General features: G+C 37.3%; 3 non-coding genes across 3 annotated transcripts; 2 read left to right on the top strand and 1 right to left on the bottom strand.

Moving 5' to 3' along the window:
* Positions 1 to 224: 224 nt before the first annotated feature.
* Positions 225 to 297, top strand: TRNAT-UGU (transfer RNA threonine (anticodon UGU)). Its single transcript has one exon. It is a non-coding gene; the product is annotated as a tRNA-Thr (tRNA).
* Positions 298 to 1513: 1216 nt separating this feature from the next.
* On the bottom strand, positions 1514 to 1600 carry TRNAS-GGA (transfer RNA serine (anticodon GGA)). Its single transcript has one exon. It is a non-coding gene; the product is annotated as a tRNA-Ser (tRNA).
* Positions 1601 to 10223: 8623 nt separating this feature from the next.
* Positions 10224 to 10295, top strand: TRNAR-UCU (transfer RNA arginine (anticodon UCU)). The gene has a single exon. It is a non-coding gene; the product is annotated as a tRNA-Arg (tRNA).
* The last annotated feature ends 10348 nt before the right edge of the window (positions 10296 to 20643 follow it).

Raw genomic sequence — 20643 nt, 5'->3', positions numbered from 1 at the left:
AATGAAAATACCAATAAATTCTATAATTTTATTTTTTAATATCCTATAGTTAAGCATATCAAGCTAACTTTATCTTTAAGAAGTTTTAGTATTTTTTTATTTTTATAAGTATAACTTCAAATTTAGAACTAGTTAATAGCTAAGATTAATAACTAATATCTGAGATTTTACGGATTTCCTATACTATACCTATTTCTATTTGTTACACTATTTCCGTTATGTAAGCCCACTTAGCTCAGAGGTTAGAGCATCGCATTTGTAATGCGAGGGTCATCGGTTCAAATCCGATAGTCGGCTTTTTTTTTTCTCTATCGATGTTCTACGAACAAGAATCTCTTTTTTTCCGAATTAAATGGAGAATCCAGGATCTTTTATGTTTTTTACCTTACAATTTTGCTAGATACAAAACAATAAAATAAATAATATATATACAAAAAATAAAGATTTTGATGAAATTCCATTTTTTTGGGTACTTTAGTTGATTTTACTCTGTTTATCCTGTAGTTTTAATTCAGTTTTAATTTCGATGTATTCTGTAATGTAAATACAATGAAATTAATTGTGTAAAATGAAATTTCAATAAAATAAAAAAAGGAGTCTTCATGTCCCGTTATCGAGGACCTCGTTTAAAAAAAATACGCCGTCTGGGAGCTTTACCAGGACTCACTAGAAAAACACCTAAATCCGGAAGTAATCTTAAAAAAAAATTCAATTCTGGGAAAAAGGAGCAATATCGTATTCGTCTTCAAGAAAAACAGAAATTGCGTTTTCATTATGGTCTGACAGAACGACAATTACTTAGATATGTACATATCGCTGGAAAAGCAAAAAGGTCAACAGGCCAGGTTTTACTACAATTACTTGAAATGCGTTTGGATAATATCCTTTTTCGATTGGGTATGGCTTCAACCATTCCTGGGGCCCGCCAATTAGTCAACCATAGACATATTTTAGTTAATGGTCGTATAGTCAATATACAAGTTTTCGTTGCAAACCCCGAGATATTATTACTACGAAAGATAACCAAAGATCAAAAGGTCTGGTTCAAAATTATATTGCTTCATCGGACCCGGGGAAATTGCCAAAGCATTTGGCGATTGACACGTTGGAATATAAAGGACTAGTAAATAAAATCCTAGATAGGAAGTGGGTCGGTCTCAAAATAAATGAGTTGTTAGTTGTAGAATATTACTCTCGTCAGACTTGAACTTAACGAAAAAAGGAAAGGTTCATAGAATTTTCTTCCCCTTCCCCTTTCCCCGAACTAAATCGCCCTAAGACCATTACCATTAATTTGTATTTTCCCATCAACTAGCTAAAATTGATTAACCCTAGGATTAGGATCCTTTTTTCTTTTTTCCTCTATGTGTATTTTACATACCACAGTAATTTGCTATAGAGAATTTCTAATTTCTATTAAATCAAAATAAGATAATATAAGATATTATTGCTGGAAAAAATTGTTATTTGATTTGATACATTGTGATCCTTAACGTTGATGAATTAAGAAAAACGGAAAGAGAGGGATTCGAACCCTCGGTAAACAAAAGTCTACATAGCAGTTCCAATGCTACGCCTTGAACCGCTCGGCCATCTCTCCTACATAACTTATTATGGAAAATAAACTGAGTGAATAGCGAGTTTTCTTATTCCTGCAGTACAGGTACAACCGCAACCACTCGGGGGTTCCATAGTTCTATTGGAAAAATTCCTTTTGATCTAAGTGGAAGGATACAGGATTTTTTACTAGAAATTGCGCTCGCTATAAAAAAAAAGTTTTAATTTGGGTTTTCCCGCAACTAAAGAAAAAGAAAATGGAAGAATTCTTCTTATTGCATAATAAAATAAAGAAACCTTAGAATTCCGTTTGCATAAGATACGCTACACCATACTATCGAAATCAAAAATAGGGTATGAGACAATTAATAACTTTGAAAACACGAAATAGTTGATAACATAAGTTGTTGTTCAGAAATAGCAAAGTGGAATGAAATCCAGTCTTAGTCAAATATTTCATATCTCTTCGTGTCCAAGCAGAAGGAAAAGGATACAATTTGAGCTGAGCGGAAAATCCATATCTCTATCTCTCTTATCCATTTAAAGCATATGGATTTAGAGTAGAGCATATGGATCAATCTATTTATAATTATAAGAATCGAATGTGTTTGTTTTTATGTTATTTTGTGAAGGAATGAAAACAATTCTATATAGAATGGGTTGGGAATTATGCCTAGATCCCGTGTAAATGGAAATTTCATTGATAAGACCTCCTCAATTGTAGCCAATATTTTATTGCGAATAATTCCGACAACCTCAGGAGAAAAAAAGGCATTTACTTATTATAGAGATGGTGCGATTTGACTCTTTTTTTTTGCTTTTTTTTAGCCCTACCTATACCTCAGTCTTACGAAAAAGAGAGGGGGTTGGCATAGAGAGAACCAAATTTGTAAAGCAAACAAACCCACGCTTCGGGAAGGTGAGGCGAACTAACAATTCCTTCCGTCGTGTATCCTCGATTGATGCGGCTTCAGATACTTCAATTGTAGATTTGAGTATTGAGCGAAAGGTTACACCTACAGGATATGGTATGGTATGGATTACAGGCCAATCCTACTCTATTAGTATCCGTAGGCAGCATAGGGGAGAAAAGCACTACACCTAGAAATAGGAATCAACAAGAGAAAAACTTTGTTAGAAATTACCCCTTTCCTGATCGGTATCAGGGCTGGGAAGAATGGTTGGGATAACAAACAACCATCAGGTTTGTACTTTGGATACCCCTATAACCATCAAAGATCGTTGAAGTAGCTAATTCCTCTAAATAGGAGGCGTTGAGAACAAAGAAATTATTGGAGCTATCGTTTTCCTCTAGCATTAATAGAATTCATTGGTGTTAAGAAAAACCTCTTGTGGGAAGGTTGGCTAGAGATTTCTTGGAAAAATACCAGCCCCTTTCGGTTCATAATGAGACGGGACTAATTCTATTTTGATTCTATAGATTATTTCGCTTAGTACTATTATGTACAGAAGGGAGGAGCCGTATGAGATGAAAACCTCATGTACGGTTTTGGAACGGAGATTTTTTGAATAGAATGAACGACCGTAACGGATGTTGGCTCAATCCGAAGGAAATTATGCGGAAGCTTTGCAAAATTATTATGAAGCTACGCGACTAGAAATCGATCCCTATGATCGAAGTTATATACTCTATAACATAGGCCTTATACACACAAGCAATGGAGAGCATACAAAGGCTTTGGAATATTATTTCCGGGCACTAGAACGAAACCCCTTCTTACCGCAAGCTTTTAATAATATGGCCGTGATCTGTCATTACGTGCGACTATCTCCACTATAGAAAGAAAAAAAAAAAGAGAGGATCAAATTTTCTAGTAAATACTAGAAAAAAGGGCTTTCTACATAGGGATCGTAAAAACAACGATTTTTCCCTATCAGCTGTAGGAAGGAAGGACACTTCACGAGAATCAAAAAACGAAGAAAGTATGGCCTATACTACTACTCTATGGATAAAGTTTCTCAAATTGATAGAGAAAGCACCGTAAAGATCAATTAGTGAGCGACTGGGTCGATACAACTAAAAAAAACTGCTTACTTATCCCATGATATGGGGCAAAATTTAGGAATCCGCTTATGTAATAGAGCCGATCCACTAAGGGATTAAGCAGCGGTGTAGTATCAGATCCCAAAGATAGTAAGTTCTTTTTTCTTTCTTATGGAAAAAAGTCTTTTTCAAGGATTCTATAGAGATTTCATATATGAAAACGGGATAGTTACCTTTCAGAAAATTTGAACGAAGGCTCTATATCTATCTATGCTTCATTCTTCTGAAGGTGGGAAAAAAGATCAAACTGATTATTGATAAAAATTAGGGTTTGAAACTTAGGTAATTAATTTCTTCTGCTTAACCCAAGAACAAATTGGATCGATTTTTGATAAATCGAATTCAGTTAAGATAGGGGAAATTCAGATAGCAATTTCTGAGCCGTATGAGGTAGGAAACTCTCAAGTACGGTTCTAAGGGAAGGAACTTCCTATTCCGACCGAGGAGAACAGGCCATTCTACAGGGTGATTCGGAAATTGCGGAAGCTTGGTTTGATCAAGCTGCTGAATATTGGAAACAAGCTATAGCGCTTACTCCGGGAAATTATATTGAAGCACAGAACTGGTTGAAGATTACGAAGCGCTTTGAATTTGAATAAGACCATGCTCCTTCTTTTTCATAAAATGGGTGGTTTGGTTGTTGATCCATTAATCAAATAAATTAGGTCGTAAGATCGAATCAAGAATTTCATTATATCCATTTCTTATACCTTCTATTTTATATGATATTTCATAAGAATAAACCATAGGGATAGGGTCTAGAATAGAAGTAATAAACTGAATAAAAAGAGGGGGCAATCTAAATATTGCTAATATATTAGGACCATCTTATTAATAATTCTAATGAGTTATCTTGGAATTTAGAATCAAATAAAAAACCCTATATTATGCTCAAGGAAAGTAGATATAGATAGGAGCTTATGCCCTCAAAAAAAAATACACTAGTTTCTTAAATTAAAAATAAAAAAGATTTTTTTCTTACGTCGAGAAATATTTGTTTTTCAAGATAAACAATGTCCGTTAGGCACCTAATCTTTATGTCATAATAGACCCGAACACTTGCCTCGGATTGACTTCAATATATAATTGCTCCAGTGAATAACTAAAAAAAAATAGAAGGATGGTAGATAGTAAAGAAAAGAACTAATCACAATATCTATCTTTCAAAATCTATCTTTCAAAATCTATCTTTCAAAATATATATCTTTCAAAGATTCACTAAAAAGACAGTTGGCGGGTCTCTTTGTATGTCTTGTCCGGAAAGAGGAGGACTTAATGATTATTCGTTCGCCGGAACCAGAAGTAAAAATTGTTGTGGATAGGGATCCTGTAAAAACATCTTTTGAGGAATGGGCCAGACCCGGCCATTTCTCAAGAACACTAGCTAAGGGCCCTGATACTACCACTTGGATCTGGAACCTACATGCTGATGCTCACGATTTCGATAGTCATACTGGTGATTTGGAGGAGATTTCTCGAAAAGTCTTTAGTGCTCATTTCGGGCAACTTTCCATTATCTTTCTTTGGTTGAGTGGCATGTACTTTCATGGCGCCCGTTTTTCCAATTATGAAGCATGGCTAAGTGATCCTACTCACATTGGACCCAGTGCTCAGGTAGTTTGGCCTATAGTAGGGCAAGAAATATTGAATGGTGATGTAGGCGGGGGTTTCCGAGGAATCCAAATAACCTCTGGTTTTTTTCAGCTTTGGCGAGCATCTGGAATAACTAGTGAATTACAACTCTATTGTACTGCAATTGGTGCATTGATTTTTGCAGCGTTAATGCTTTTTGCTGGTTGGTTCCATTATCACAAAGCCGCTCCCAAATTGGCCTGGTTCCAAGATGTAGAATCCATGTTGAATCACCACTTAGCGGGATTATTAGGACTTGGGTCTCTTTCTTGGGCGGGGCACCAAATTCATGTATCTTTACCAATTAACCAATTTCTTGACGCTGGGGTGGATCCTAAAGAGATACCACTTCCTCATGAATTTATCTTGAATCGGGACCTTTTGGCTCAACTTTATCCTAGTTTTGCCGAAGGAGCAACCCCTTTTTTCACTTTAAATTGGTCCAAATACGCAGAATTTCTGACTTTTCGCGGAGGACTAGATCCAGTAACCGGTGGTCTCTGGCTGACCGATATTGCGCACCATCATTTAGCTATTGCTATTCTTTTCCTAATCGCAGGTCATATGTATAGGACCAATTGGGGTATTGGCCATGGACTTAAAGATATTTTGGAGGCTCACAAGGGCCCATTTACAGGACAAGGCCATAAGGGTCTTTATGAAATCTTAACAACGTCATGGCATGCTCAATTATCTCTTAACCTAGCTATGCTAGGCTCTACAACCATTGTTGTAGCTCATCATATGTATTCTATGCCTCCCTATCCATACCTAGCTACTGACTATGGTACACAACTTTCCTTGTTCACACACCACATGTGGATTGGCGGATTTCTAATAGTCGGTGCTGCTGCACATGCAGCAATTTTTATGGTAAGAGACTATGATCCAACTACTCGATACAACGATCTATTAGATCGCGTCCTTAGACACCGCGATGCAATCATATCCCACCTTAACTGGGTATGTATATTTCTAGGTTTTCACAGTTTTGGCTTGTACATTCATAATGATACCATGAGTGCTTTAGGCCGTCCACAAGATATGTTTTCGGATACTGCCATACAATTACAACCTATCTTTGCTCAATGGGTACAAAATATCCATGCTACTGCGCCTGGCGTAACAGCTCCTGGTGCAACAACAAGTACTAGCTTAACGTGGGGAGGCGGCGAGTTAGTAGCAGTAGGTGGCAAAGTGGCTTTGTTACCTATTCCATTAGGAACCGCAGATTTTTTAGTCCATCACATTCATGCATTTACCATACATGTGACTGTATTAATACTTTTGAAAGGTGTTTTATTTGCTCGGAGTTCCCGTTTGATACCCGATAAAGCAAATCTAGGTTTTCGCTTTCCTTGCGATGGGCCTGGCCGAGGGGGAACATGTCAAGTATCCGCCTGGGATCATGTTTTCTTAGGTTTATTCTGGATGTACAATGCAATTTCGGTAGTCATTTTCCATTTCAGTTGGAAAATGCAGTCGGATGTTTGGGGTACTATAAGTGATCAAGGGGTGGTAACTCATATTACAGGGGGAAACTTTGCACAGAGTTCCATTACGATTAATGGGTGGCTTCGAGATTTCTTGTGGGCACAGGCATCGCAAGTCATTCAGTCTTATGGTTCTTCATTATCTGCATATGGTCTTTTTTTCTTAGGTGCTCATTTTGTCTGGGCCTTCAGTTTAATGTTTTTATTCAGCGGCCGTGGTTATTGGCAAGAACTCATTGAATCTATCGTTTGGGCTCATAACAAATTAAAAGTTGCTCCTGCTACTCAGCCTAGAGCCTTGAGCATTATACAAGGACGCGCTGTAGGAGTAACCCATTACCTTCTGGGTGGAATTGCCACGACATGGGCATTCTTCTTAGCGAGAATTATTGCAGTAGGATAGTGGCTAGGAGGATTTGAAAGGCATTATGGAATTAAGATTTCCCAGGTTTAGCCAAGGCTTAGCTCAGGACCCCACTACTCGTCGTATTTGGTTTGGTATTGCTACCGCACATGATTTCGAAAGTCATGATGATATTACTGAAGAACGTCTTTATCAGAACATTTTTGCTTCTCACTTTGGGCAATTAGCAATAATCTTTCTATGGACGTCCGGAAATCTGTTTCATGTAGCTTGGCAAGGAAATTTTGAATCATGGATACAGGATCCTTTACACGTAAGACCTATTGCTCATGCGATTTGGGATCCTCATTTTGGTCAACCCGCTGTGGAAGCCTTTACTCGAGGAGGTGCTGCTGGTCCAGTGAATATTGCTTATTCTGGAGTTTATCAGTGGTGGTATACAATAGGATTACGCACCAATGAGGATCTTTATACTGGAGCTCTTTTTCTATTATTTCTTTCTACGCTGTCCTTAATAGCGGGTTGGTTACATCTACAACCCAAATGGAAACCAAGCCTTTCGTGGTTCAAAAACGCGGAATCTCGTCTCAATCATCATTTGTCAGGACTTTTCGGGGTAAGTTCTTTGGCTTGGACAGGACATTTAGTTCATGTTGCTATTCCCGCATCCAGGGGGGAGTACGTTCGATGGAATAATTTCTTAGATGTATTACCCTATCCCCAGGGGTTGGGACCCCTTTTGACGGGTCAATGGAATCTTTATGCCCAAAACCCTGATTCGAGTAATCATTTATTTGGTACCGCTCAAGGAGCGGGAACTGCCATTCTAACTCTTCTTGGGGGATTCCACCCACAAACGCAAAGTTTGTGGCTGACCGATATGGCTCACCATCATTTAGCTATTGCATTTATTTTTCTCATTGCCGGTCACATGTATCGAACTAACTTCGGAATTGGGCACAGTATTAAAGATCTTTTAGAAGCGCATACTCCTCCGGGGGGTCGATTAGGGCGTGGGCATAAGGGCCTTTATGACACAATCAACAATTCGATTCATTTTCAGTTAGGTCTTGCTCTAGCTTCTTTAGGGGTTATTACTTCCTTAGTAGCTCAACATATGTACTCTTTACCTCCTTATGCATTCATAGCACAAGACTTTACTACTCAAGCTGCTTTATATACTCATCACCAATATATTGCAGGGTTCATCATGACAGGGGCTTTTGCTCATGGAGCTATTTTTTTCATTAGGGATTACAATCCGGAACAGAATGAGGATAATGTATTGGCAAGAATGTTAGACCATAAAGAAGCTATCATATCTCATTTAAGTTGGGCTAGCCTCTTTCTAGGATTCCATACCTTGGGCCTTTATGTTCATAACGACGTCATGCTTGCTTTTGGTACTCCAGAAAAGCAAATCTTGATCGAACCTATATTTGCCCAATGGATACAATCTGCTCATGGCAAGACGACATATGGGTTCGATATACTCTTATCTTCAACGAATGGCCCCGCTTTCAATGCGGGTCGAAGCCTATGGTTGCCCGGATGGTTGAATGCTGTTAATGAGAATAGTAATTCGCTTTTCTTAACAATAGGACCTGGGGATTTCTTGGTTCATCATGCTATTGCTCTAGGTTTGCATACAACTACATTGATTTTAGTAAAGGGCGCTTTAGATGCACGCGGTTCCAAATTAATGCCAGATAAAAAGGATTTTGGATATAGTTTTCCTTGTGACGGCCCAGGGCGCGGCGGTACTTGTGATATTTCTGCTTGGGACGCATTTTATTTGGCAGTTTTCTGGATGTTAAATACCATTGGGTGGGTTACTTTTTATTGGCATTGGAAACATATCACATTATGGCAGGGCAACGTTTCACAATTTAATGAATCCTCCACTTATTTGATGGGATGGTTAAGAGATTACCTATGGTTAAACTCTTCACAACTTATCAATGGATATAATCCTTTTGGGATGAATAGTTTATCGGTATGGGCGTGGATGTTCTTATTTGGACATCTTGTTTGGGCTACTGGATTTATGTTCTTAATTTCCTGGCGGGGGTATTGGCAGGAATTAATTGAGACTTTAGCATGGGCTCATGAACGCACACCTTTAGCTAATTTAATTCGCTGGAGAGATAAGCCCGTGGCTCTTTCCATTGTGCAAGCAAGATTGGTTGGATTAGCTCACTTTTCCGTGGGTTATATATTCACTTATGCAGCTTTCTTGATTGCCTCAACATCAGGCAAGTTTGGTTAATTTAGTTTGTTTTTTTGTACTGTATCAGCACCTAGTTCATTACTCTTGATAGAGAGGGAGGATCTGCCTTTTTAGATTTCTTTTTCTATTTATTTTTCCATCTAGGATTAGAACCGTATACTTGGTAATAATAGCAACGACACATTATGGCAAAAAAAAGTTTGATTCAGAGGGAGAAGAAGCGGCAGAAATTAGAACAGAAATATCATTTGATTCGTCAATCTTTAAAAAAAAAGATAAGAAGCAAAGTTTCTCCCTTGAGTTTGAGTGAAAAAACGAAAATGCGAGAAAAATTGCAATCCCTACCGCGTAATAGTGCACCTACACGCCTTCATCGACGTTGTTTTTTGACCGGAAGACCTAGAGCTAACTATCGACATTTTGGGCTATCCGGACACGTACTTCGAGAAATGGTTTATGAGTGTTTGTTACCGGGTGCAACAAGATCCAGTTGGTAAGGATAAAATACCCTTTCGTATTTGTATGGATTTCTGGAATTGATAATCATAGAGGAGCCCTCTTTACCATTCTGTATAAATGGACTATTCTATTTGTATAGATATTGGTAGAGGGGCGTATCCAACCCTCTTTTATCCACTAGTTACCCCTCTTTAGTTTAAGAGTATAGAGCAGTTTGGTAGCTCATAAGGCTCATAACCTTGGGGTTGCGGGTTCGATTCCCACTACCGGCTCCATACTCCTTCTTTATGATATATGCATGATATAATATATACATCATGCATTTGTATCTGGATTTTTTGATTTCCTAAAAGAGTTTTGGTCTAACAGTTTTTTCTCGGAAGAAGCAAAAAAATAAAAGAAAGAATAAAATATGAAAGAAAAGCGTCCATTGTCTAATGGATAGGACAGAGGTCTTCTAAACCTTTGGTATAGGTTCAAATCCTATTGGACGCAATCTTATTTCTATCTATTCTTTAAATAACTATACTAAACTAAAAACAAAGAAAACTTTTTTGCATGATTCAAATGAAAAAGCTTTCTCAACGATTCCTATTCTACTAACAAGAGTAGACATGCAAAATTTATTTGTTACTGAAGAGAAAACCGTTCCAGCTGTTCCTGAATAGCTTCCTTCAAAAGGATTTCCGCTTGCTCGGTGAATGTCTTGCTAGAAGATATAATTTCTTGGAATTGAGGTTTAGTATCTTTTAGATGTTTACGTAACTCATCCAGAAATTTATTTACCTGTTCAATTTCTAACGAATCAAGATATCCTCTTGTTCCGGTATAAATAGTAGCTATCTGCTCTTCCACTGGGAGAGGATTTGCCTGGGATTGTTTAAGCAATTCCCTTAATCGTCGACCCCTTGCCAATTGATTCTGACTTGTTTTATCGAGAGCAGAGGCGAATTGTGCAAAGGCTTGTAACTCTGCGAATTGCGCTAGTTCCAATTTTGATTTGCCAGCTACTTGTTTCATGGCTTTAATTTGAGCCGCGGATCCTACTCTGGAAACAGAAATACCCACATTAATAGCGGGTCGAATTCCGGCATTGAATAGATCCGCAGATAAGAATATTTGTCCATCTGTAATGGAGATTACATTAGTAGGAATATAGGCGGAAACGTCTCCAGATTGAGTCTCAACTATTGGTAAAGCGGTCATACTTCCTTCGCCTAAAAGAGAATTTAATTTAGCGGCTCTTTCTAAAAGGCGTGAATGCAAATAAAAAACATCCCCTGGATAAGCCTCACGGCCGGGAGGTCTTCTTAATAGAAGGGACATTTGGCGATAAGCTTGTGCCTGTTTGGAGAGATCATCATAAATTATTAAAGTATGCCGTTCGCGGTACATAAAATACTCAGCCAGGGCTGCTCCCGTATAAGGAGCGAGGTATTGTAATGTAGCAGGTGAATCCGCCATTTCAGCTACTACAATAGTGTATTCCATAGCCCCCTCCTCATGGAAAGTAGTTACTACTTGAGCTACGGAGGATGCTCTTTGACCGATAGCTACATAAACACATATTACACCTTGCCCTTTTTGATTGAGAATTGTATCTGTGGCTACTGCTGTTTTGCCAGTCTGTCTGTCCCCAATAATTAACTCTCGCTGACCGCGCCCTATAGGGATCATCGAATCGATAGCAATAAGCCCTGTTTGAAGAGGTTCGTATACGGAACGCCTGGAAATTATACTTGGAGCAGGAGATTCAATTAAGCGAGATTCGGAAGCTATAATTTCGCCTTTCCCATCAATAGGTTTAGCCAGAGCATTTACAACACGACCCAAGTAAGCCTCACTCACGGGTATCTGAGCAATTCTTCCTGTTGCTTTTACAAAACTTCCCTCTTGTATCATCAACCCATCGCCCATTAATACAATCCCAACATTTTTGGATTCCAAATTCAGAGCAATACCCCTAGTACCTTCTGCAAATTCGACTAATTCACCTGACATTATTTCACCAAGACCTATAATACGAGCAATCCCATCCCCCACTTGAACTACGCGACCTATATTCTCAATCCCTACTTTCCTATTATATTGTTCAATACGTTCGCGGAGAATTTTATGAATTTCGTCGACTCGAAGGGTTGCCATTAGTGTTTCTTGACTCTTTTTTCGGAAGCAAGGGGAAAAATAATGCCTAAATTCTAAACGAAAGTAGAAGTTCAAGGCCTAATTAATTTAATTATCTCTTCCATTCCAGGGACCCGAGAATGCCAATATTAGCACGAATCGTACGGAAATGTAACTCGGTATTCAAACAACTATTCAGAGTTCCTAGAGCTCCTTGTACGGCCTGTTGGAAAACCCGCTGTCGGACCTGATTCATTGCCCTTTGTTTTTCAAAATAAAGGGTTTCGTTTTTAGACTTTTCCAATTGTTCCAAACTAATAGAAGTAGCATTAATCAAATTTGCTTTTTCTCGTTCTATCTCAGAGTATCCATTCATTCGATACTCATCCGCTTCTAGTTCGACTTTCTGTAATCGAATCCGAGCTTTTTCGAGTTGCTCAATGGTCCCTCTACGCAATTCTTCTGAATTTCGAATAGTACTCAAGATCCTCTGTTTTCGATTATCTAATAAATCTTTTAATGAAAGTAGATTATTTTGTAAGTTTACAACTTTTATGATCTCTTCCCGAACCAAACATGAATCTTTCGATTCATTTGGCTCTCACGCTCCTTTTTTTTTTTTTCTATAGCTATTTCCATATCTTTTTTTTAAGTAATGAGCCTATCCTCTATCTTCTTTTTTATGTTTATATTTCAATATACCGAAACCTATATAAGACTAGATAAATATTAAGAGGACTCTTCCGCCTAGATAAAAATATATCATGGTCAGCAAAGTTGTTTCTTTATTTTTATTTGCCCTCTAGTTAATAATTTCAATTTCATTAAGAAAAACTAACTAAATAAATGGAAAATGAAAATTAATAGAATTCTTTTTTATTTTTTTTTTTCTTCAAATCCAAAAAATTTCTCTTTTTTATACATAGGTCGTCGATTCGGCATTGGTTAAAAAAGGGCAGGGTGCCCCCTTTTTTTTTTCTAGTAAATAGTTCAAACCATTTTATCGATATGAGTGTTCTATATCAGATAAATTTTACATTAGCTATTTCCCGTTTAAATTCGGTACTAATACTAATATAGTTGTAGAAAGAGTACCTCTTTTTGCCTGGACTTCAAGCAGTTTAGCTTTAACCGTGTTAATGGTCTCACATTCTTGGTTTATAGAGAATCAAAGTTGATTTACCAATGAGTCGCGAAATGCTATGGTTCTTCCATATGATTTCTGAATTTATTCAGAAGTAATTCGTCGAGATCGTGCACCCTTTTCTTATTTATCCGAAAAATACTAAAAAATATTATAAAGTGCAGCCGGATAGATCCAATCTATTCTTGAAATAGACAACTCGCACACACTCCCTTTCCAAAAAAAATCAAAACACCAACCACTACAGTTAGATTTATTAGATTTGTTGCTAAAATATCGGTATTAAGCCCGAAACTGCCAGCGGATGGCCAGTGAGCTAAAAAAACGAAAGAATGGGTTACATTTTTCATATGCTCTCCTCTTATAGATAGGACGAACAAAGAACAAAGTTTTTCGATCACTTACTTCGCTCGCCCTTTTTTGATCGGTTTTTTTAATGCAAATAGATTCAATCTAGTAATTTCTTTTAGATTAAGTCTTACGTCTTGTTTGACCGGTGAAAGACTTCCTTTGTTGAAATGTTCTGTTCCCAAAATTCCTAAAATAAAAGGAAAAAACTTTCCACTTTCCTAAACTAAGGACGGGAAATAAGAAGGTGAGCATATCTTCTAAATTAATAATACTCAACTCAGCCCTTCCTAGAATGGGGTATTATCTGTCCCGATAAATAGATAATTCCAGGAGTAATAAATAGGAGTAAATTAAATAAAGTATTGATATAATTGGAATTGCGGAAGCAAATACCAATTTACTAAAAAAAGAAAAAAGTATCTAATCGAAATCGAAAGAATTTTTTTTTAAGATTAAACAAAAGGGTTCGCAAATAAAAGCGCTAGTGCCACAACTAGTCCATAAATTGTTAAAGCTTCCATAAAAGCTAGACTAAGCAATAAAGTACCTCGTATTTTACCTTCTGCTTCTGGCTGTCTCGCAATACCTTCTACAGCTTGTCCTGCAGCAGTACCTTGACCAACTCCAGGTCCAATAGAAGCAAGCCCTACGGCCAATCCAGCAGCAATAACAGAAGCAGCAGCAATTAGTGGATTCATGGTGAGTAGTTCCTCGTGTCAAAAAAAAGAAATGGTTAAGGATACAATCAACCAATAAATTCTTACTTCTAAGCTCTATTGGGGAGAAGTAAAGTAACTAAAAAGTACAAATTGAAATCAAATTGAAATGATAATGTGAATTGTCCGAACTACATAGAAGGGAATTCCATATCCATATATCGGATTAGATAATGAATCTAACCTAGGAATATATAATATAATATCCTATATATATATACATTTGTTTCTTCTATTTTGTTTGCATATTTTCTCATTTTCTATTGAATCGGATTCTAAAATCATTGCTTAAAGTGGAAACCCGCATAAAAGAGGACTCCACTTATAGACATTAAGGATATTATAGTATAGATCTAGCCTGACTCCACCCTCCTTAATGCATATATACTTTGAAAATTCCATAATATAGTCTATTCTCTCTCCTACAACTCTAGGCTATATATTCATACGCATTTCTAACTATTTTTTTGCAACCAAGCAGATTATCTGGAACCATGCATGAATTGAGCTAAGCTGCAAAAAAAAATACTATTTCCAAAAAGAGTCAATTCAATGATGACCCTCCATGGATTCACCTATATAGGCTGCGGCTAATGTTGCAAAAATAAGAGCTTGAATACCGCTTGTAAATAATCCAAGAAACATGACCGGTATAGGGATTACTAAGGGGACTAAAGAAACAAGAACAACAACGACTAATTCATCCGCCAATATATTCCCGAAAAGTCGAAAGCTAAGCGATAATGGTTTTGTGAAATCTTCTAGGATGTTAATTGGTAAAAGGATTGGAGTTGGTTTAATATATTTCTCGAAATAGCTCAATCCTTTTTTGCTAAGACCAGCATAAAAATATGCCGCTGACGTGAGTAAAGCTAAAGCAACAGTAGTATTTATATCATTCGTGGGCGCTGCTAATTCCCCATGGGGTAACTCTATAATTTTCCAAGGTAAAAGAGCACCCGACCAATTCGAAACAAAAATAAAAAGGAACATAGTTCCAATAAAGGGAACCCAGGGACCATATTCTTCTCCAATCTGAGTTTTGCTCAAGTCTCGAATAAACTCAAGGACATATTCAAAAAAATTCTGACCGTCGGTCGGGATGGTTTGTGGATTCCGAACAGCTATGACAACTGAACCTAGCAAGATAGTAATTACGACCCAAGAAGTGATGAGTACTTGGGCATGAATTTGGAAACCTCCTATTTGCCAATAGAAGTGTTGGCCTACTTCTACACCCGATATATCGTATAACCCCTTGAGTGTTTTAATGGAACAAGGTATAATATTCATATTGTCCTCTGATAAAAATTGAACTTCAAAAAAGGAATTCTTTTGATTCAACCATCTCTTTCTCAACTCAGCAACTTGAAGTATTAATCTTATATTTAGGATACCAAGAAAGCACATCAGATCATAATATATATCAATACCCTCTAATATATATCAATATTCCCCTTCTTTTTTCTATGCAAAAAAAATTCTATGCAAAAAAAAAGATATAGTAAAGTAAGTGATTCCATAAATTTACGCAGTTGCCCAAGAATTCACTATATATTCTTAATCAACGATTTCTTATATAGAGAGAGAACGGCCCTCACAAATTGAAAATACTAATTTGTTAAGAATCAATCGAATTGAAGTCATAGTGTCATCGTTGGCTGGAATCGATATATTCGCGAGATCCGGGTCACAATTTGTATCGACTAAAGAAATAGTAGGAATCCCCAAAATGGCACATTCCCGAAGAGCTATATACTCTTTTTGCTGATCAAGGACGATCACAATGTCTGGCAATCTCGTCATATATTTGATCCCGCCGAGATACCTTTGCAAGGTAGATAATTTTCTCTTCAAGATTGCCACATCTCTTTTTGGGAGATGGTGGAATTTTCCCATTTTTTCTTCTGCTCTTAAGTCTCTAAATTGAGAAAGTCTAGTTTTCGTAATCGACCAATTCGTTAACATACCACTGAACCACTTTTTATTAACATAATGACAACGAGCCCTTATTGCAGCTGATGCTACTAAATCTGTTGCTCTTTTTTTGGTACCAACAATTAAGAAACTTTTTCCCTGACTTGCTGCATCAAAAACTAAATCACAAGCTTCTGATAAAAAACGAGCCGTTCTAGCGAGATTTATAATATGAGTACCTTTACGCTTTGCCGAAATGTAAGGGGCCATTTTAGGATTCCATTTCTTAATACCATGACCAAAATGAACTCCTGCTTCTATCATCTCTTTCAAATTAATGTTCCAATATCTTCTTGTCATTTTTTCCACACTTCCTTTTTTTTTTAACCCTACCATTCCATTACGGAATTTAGTTCTTTTTGAAGATTAAGAAAGATCCGAAATAGCTTGAAATAAAAAATATTTTTTATGTATCCTTAAATGATATAGGGTTAAATGTTAAATGGGGGTTCTTATGTCTCATAAAAATTGTTTGTTACGTCAGAATCTGAAGAAACTAATTCTGTATGGAGAAACAAAAAATCTCTCATTTCCGACGCGAATAGATTTTTTTTTTTTATTTCGAAATAAAGGTTCTTGTCTTGTGGGGAACGATGCACAAATTTTTGGAATCCGGTACCAACAGGTATAATCCCCCCCAGAACTACGTTTTCTTTCAAGCCTTTCAACCAATCAATGCGACCTCGTAGGGCAGCTTTTGCTAAAACTCGAGCAGTTTCTTGAAAACTTGCTTCAGATATGAAACTTTGGGTATTTAGGGAAGCCCTTGTTATTCCCAATAAGATTGCCCGATAATAGATCGATTCATCCAAAGCTCGTCCTGCTCGTTCCGCTCGCAATAGTCCGATTAATTCCCCAGGCGAAAAAACATTAGACATTCCATCTTCGGAAACCCGCACTTTTGATGTTACTTGGCGTATAATAATCTCTATATGTCTATTATGGATCTGTACCCCTTGGGATCGATAAACCTTTTGGATTTTATTAACCAAAGAGATACGACTTTGGGCTATGGTTAGCTCAGCTCCAATCAAGAATCCCCAAGGGACCCCAAGAATTCTTGGTATACGCTCATTCCAATCCTCAATTCTCCTTTCGAGATTCGGGGATAATGAATCAATTGAACGCGCTTCAAAGATTTGTTCCACTTTTGGAAGACCTTGCGTTATGTCACTAGATCTCGATTTTTCATATATAAACGTAACTAACCTATCTCCCTTGTAAAGGATTTCTCCATAATGACCATTAACAGTTGCTCCTGTAGTGGCCAAATAAGGTTTAGCTGCTCTTATAACAAAGGAATTCATATTTACAATGAAAATTTGACCGGATTTTTTTATGTGCGATTTAAATAGACATACATTTTCACAAATAAATTGTCCAAGGTGAATTATTGCCAATGTCTCTTCCCAAGAATCATGATGGACAAAGTGACAATTCAAAAGGAATGGATCCAACATTATGTTACTATCGAAATTAGAAATCCTTTTATTTTCATCTATTAAAGAGTATTTAAGTTCTTGAAGTACTTGGAAGGTTTGTTTTAAATTGTCAACGAACAAATATTTTTTTAACAGGATTTTATTATGCGTTAGTAAATAGTAAGATGAAGAAAAATGCGATATACTAGCTACAATAGCGCCTAAGGGCCCAAAAATTTCTCGAATAGGAATTCTAGGATTCCATTCTTTTATCGCATTGGGATGTTTTGAATTCTTGAATAAACCAATTCGAGAACAGTTGGATGCCGACAAAATCATCAAAGAGTGGTATTCTTTATTTCGATTCAACAAAGTGCCAATAGCTTCTGGATGTTGGCTAAGTGATTCAATCTTCGCCTTGGAATAAAAAGAATTGATATTGGCGCGATCTAACCTATTATGGGGAATCGGTCCTGCACTTGTCCTACCATACCTTTTTCGTGTATACGAAATAGTGGACTTGACTAACTCAATTCTTAGGAAATCGCGAATAAGATCATTTGCTCTTACCTCAACAAGGGAAGCACCAGCCTTTTCTTTTTCTTCTTGTTCCCAATTCACTACTAAGCAAGTTCTAACAAATTGACTATTTGTGTGATAAATTCTTTGAGTTAACTTGCTATTTTCATGAGAAATAAAATTGACAAGTCGAATTTGGAGATTATTTTCTTCTTGCAAGAGATCCTGCGGGAAAAGTGTTGCTAAATTTCTTCCTTCGTCCATTTCATATGCCACTGTAGGGCGAACGGAAACAAAATACTTTTCCTTGCTCTTGAGAATTTTTTTCCGTTGAACATAGACCCAATTTTTCCTTTTTTTTGATTCCTTAGAATCTTTTTTTTGTCTTTCTGGCGGTATCAAACAGCCACCTAATATCTTATCCGCCTCTTCAGGAAAATGAATATCTCCGGAAAATATTTTGAGTTCCGTATGGCTTTTTTTTCTCTTCACTCGGACCAGTCCGCCTAGTCGACTTCTTGTATTTTTTGTGAGTTGTGTATCCACTCCAATAATACTATTGTCAAGTATCTTTAGGGATGAAGATCTCGGCAAGATATGAAGTTCTTGAAGAATGAAAAAAAACCGATCTACTTCTTTTTGGTATTTTAGACTAAATTCTTTTGTTCCTCGATGCTCAATCAAACCCTCTTTTTTTAAGATGGAATCTTCCTCTGGGCTCTCGTATTCGTCCTCTGAATCTTCTTCTGAGTCTTCCTCTAAAGTACCATATTTTTCCTCTGCGCTTTCCCCGGGGCTGCCATATTCGTCTTCTGAGTCTTCCTCTAGAGTTCCATATTCGTCCTCTTGGGTCCTATATTTGCTCTCTGGGCTCCCATATTCCTCTTCTGAGTCTTTCTCTAAAGTCCTATATTCGTTCTCTGGGTTCCCATATTCGTTTTCTGGGCTCCCATATTCGTCTTCTAGGGTTTCATATTCGTATTCGTCTTCTAGGATTCCATATTTAGATTCTTCTAGGGTTTCATATTCATATTCGTCCTCTCGGGTCCTGTATTCGTCTTCTAGGGTCTCATATTCCTCTTCTGAGTCTTCCGCTCGAGTCCTATATTCTTCTTCTAGGGTCCTATATCTAAATTTAACAATTCCTGAACCCTTTTTATCTTTTCTGTATCGGGGATCGTCAAAATAAGCAAAAATAGTATTTCTACGTAAAACACCCATAAGGGGGATTTCAATCGAAATCCCAAAACAGGATATTAGTTCTTTCTCTTGTTCTTGATGATATTGTAATGGAATGACGAACCTATTTCTTCGCTTTTTCGCCAACAAATCTGAATTATCTTGAAAAATAGAAGGATAGATAAAATTCCAATGGCCATTGGACATGATTCGATCCGACGTTGAATAATCAAGAATTTCCCTATCTTTTTTACCATAAGTATTCATTTGATCTTGATCCTTGTGGAGTGAAAAAGACGCTATACTGGATCTGCACATACTTACTGACAATATCCATAAATGGCTTGTTTTTGGTAATCGGCGAAGATTACCATATTGATATTCGGGCGCATGGTAAACATCAGTACTCCAGTGCATTTCGCCGTCTGATTCAGAATAAATATGCTTTTGTACCCTTTCTTTAAAATGTAAAGTGGACGTTCCGGCACGAATCTCCGCAATTACTTGTTCGGATTTTACATATTGATCATTTTGCACTAGAATCAAGCTTTTTGAGGGAATATTCACACTATATAGAATATCTTGACTCTGAATAGTTACATGCAAGTCTATATAACATAGAAAAGCAGGCTGCCCATGACGGGTACGTGTGGGGTGAACCAAATTCTCATTGAATTTTATTTTTCCATTCGAAGGGGATCGTACAAGGTCGGCAGTACCCCCTGTGAATACTCCGCCAGTATGAAAAGTTCTTAATGTTAGTTGAGTCCCTGGCTCCCCAATTGATTGACCCGCAATAATACCTACGGCTTCTCCCAATTCGACCAGATCACTATGAGTAGGACTCCGGCCATAGCATAATTGACAGATCCAAGAAGTGCTTCGGCAAGTAAAGGGGGTTCTAATATATATTGGTTGTGCTCGAAATGGTTGTGCTCGAAAGGCAGTTATGAATCGATTGACTAATCCAATTCCAATATCTTGATTTCGCGCGGCAATGCATCGTGAACCGATATATATATCGTCTGCTAATACACGACCAATTAGTGTTTGGACAAAAAGTTTTTCCGTCATCCCATTTTGAGGACTTACAGAAATACCTCGGATAGTACCACAATCTCTTCTACGCACAATAATATGTTGAACTACTTCAACAAGTCTACGTGTAAGATATCCAGCATCTGCTGTTCGCACAGCAGTATCTACAACCCCTTTGCGGGCTCCATAGCAGGAAATTATATATTCTGTCAAAGAAAGTCCCTCGCGTAAATTGCTTTGAATAGGTAAATCAATCATTTGTCCTTGAGGGTCCGACATTAATCCTCTCATACCTACTAATTGGTGTACTTGAGATGCATTTCCTCTGGCTCCTGAAAAAGACATTAGATAGACTGGATTAGAAGGATCCGTTA

This window comes from Aegilops tauschii, unplaced genomic scaffold, assembly GCF_002575655.3.
Source record: "Aegilops tauschii subsp. strangulata cultivar AL8/78 unplaced genomic scaffold, Aet v6.0 ptg000907l_obj, whole genome shotgun sequence".
Classification (NCBI taxonomy): domain Eukaryota; kingdom Viridiplantae; phylum Streptophyta; class Magnoliopsida; order Poales; family Poaceae; genus Aegilops; species Aegilops tauschii.
Note: the sequence above shows the minus strand (reverse complement) of the source record. Positions and strands in the feature narration are given on the sequence as shown.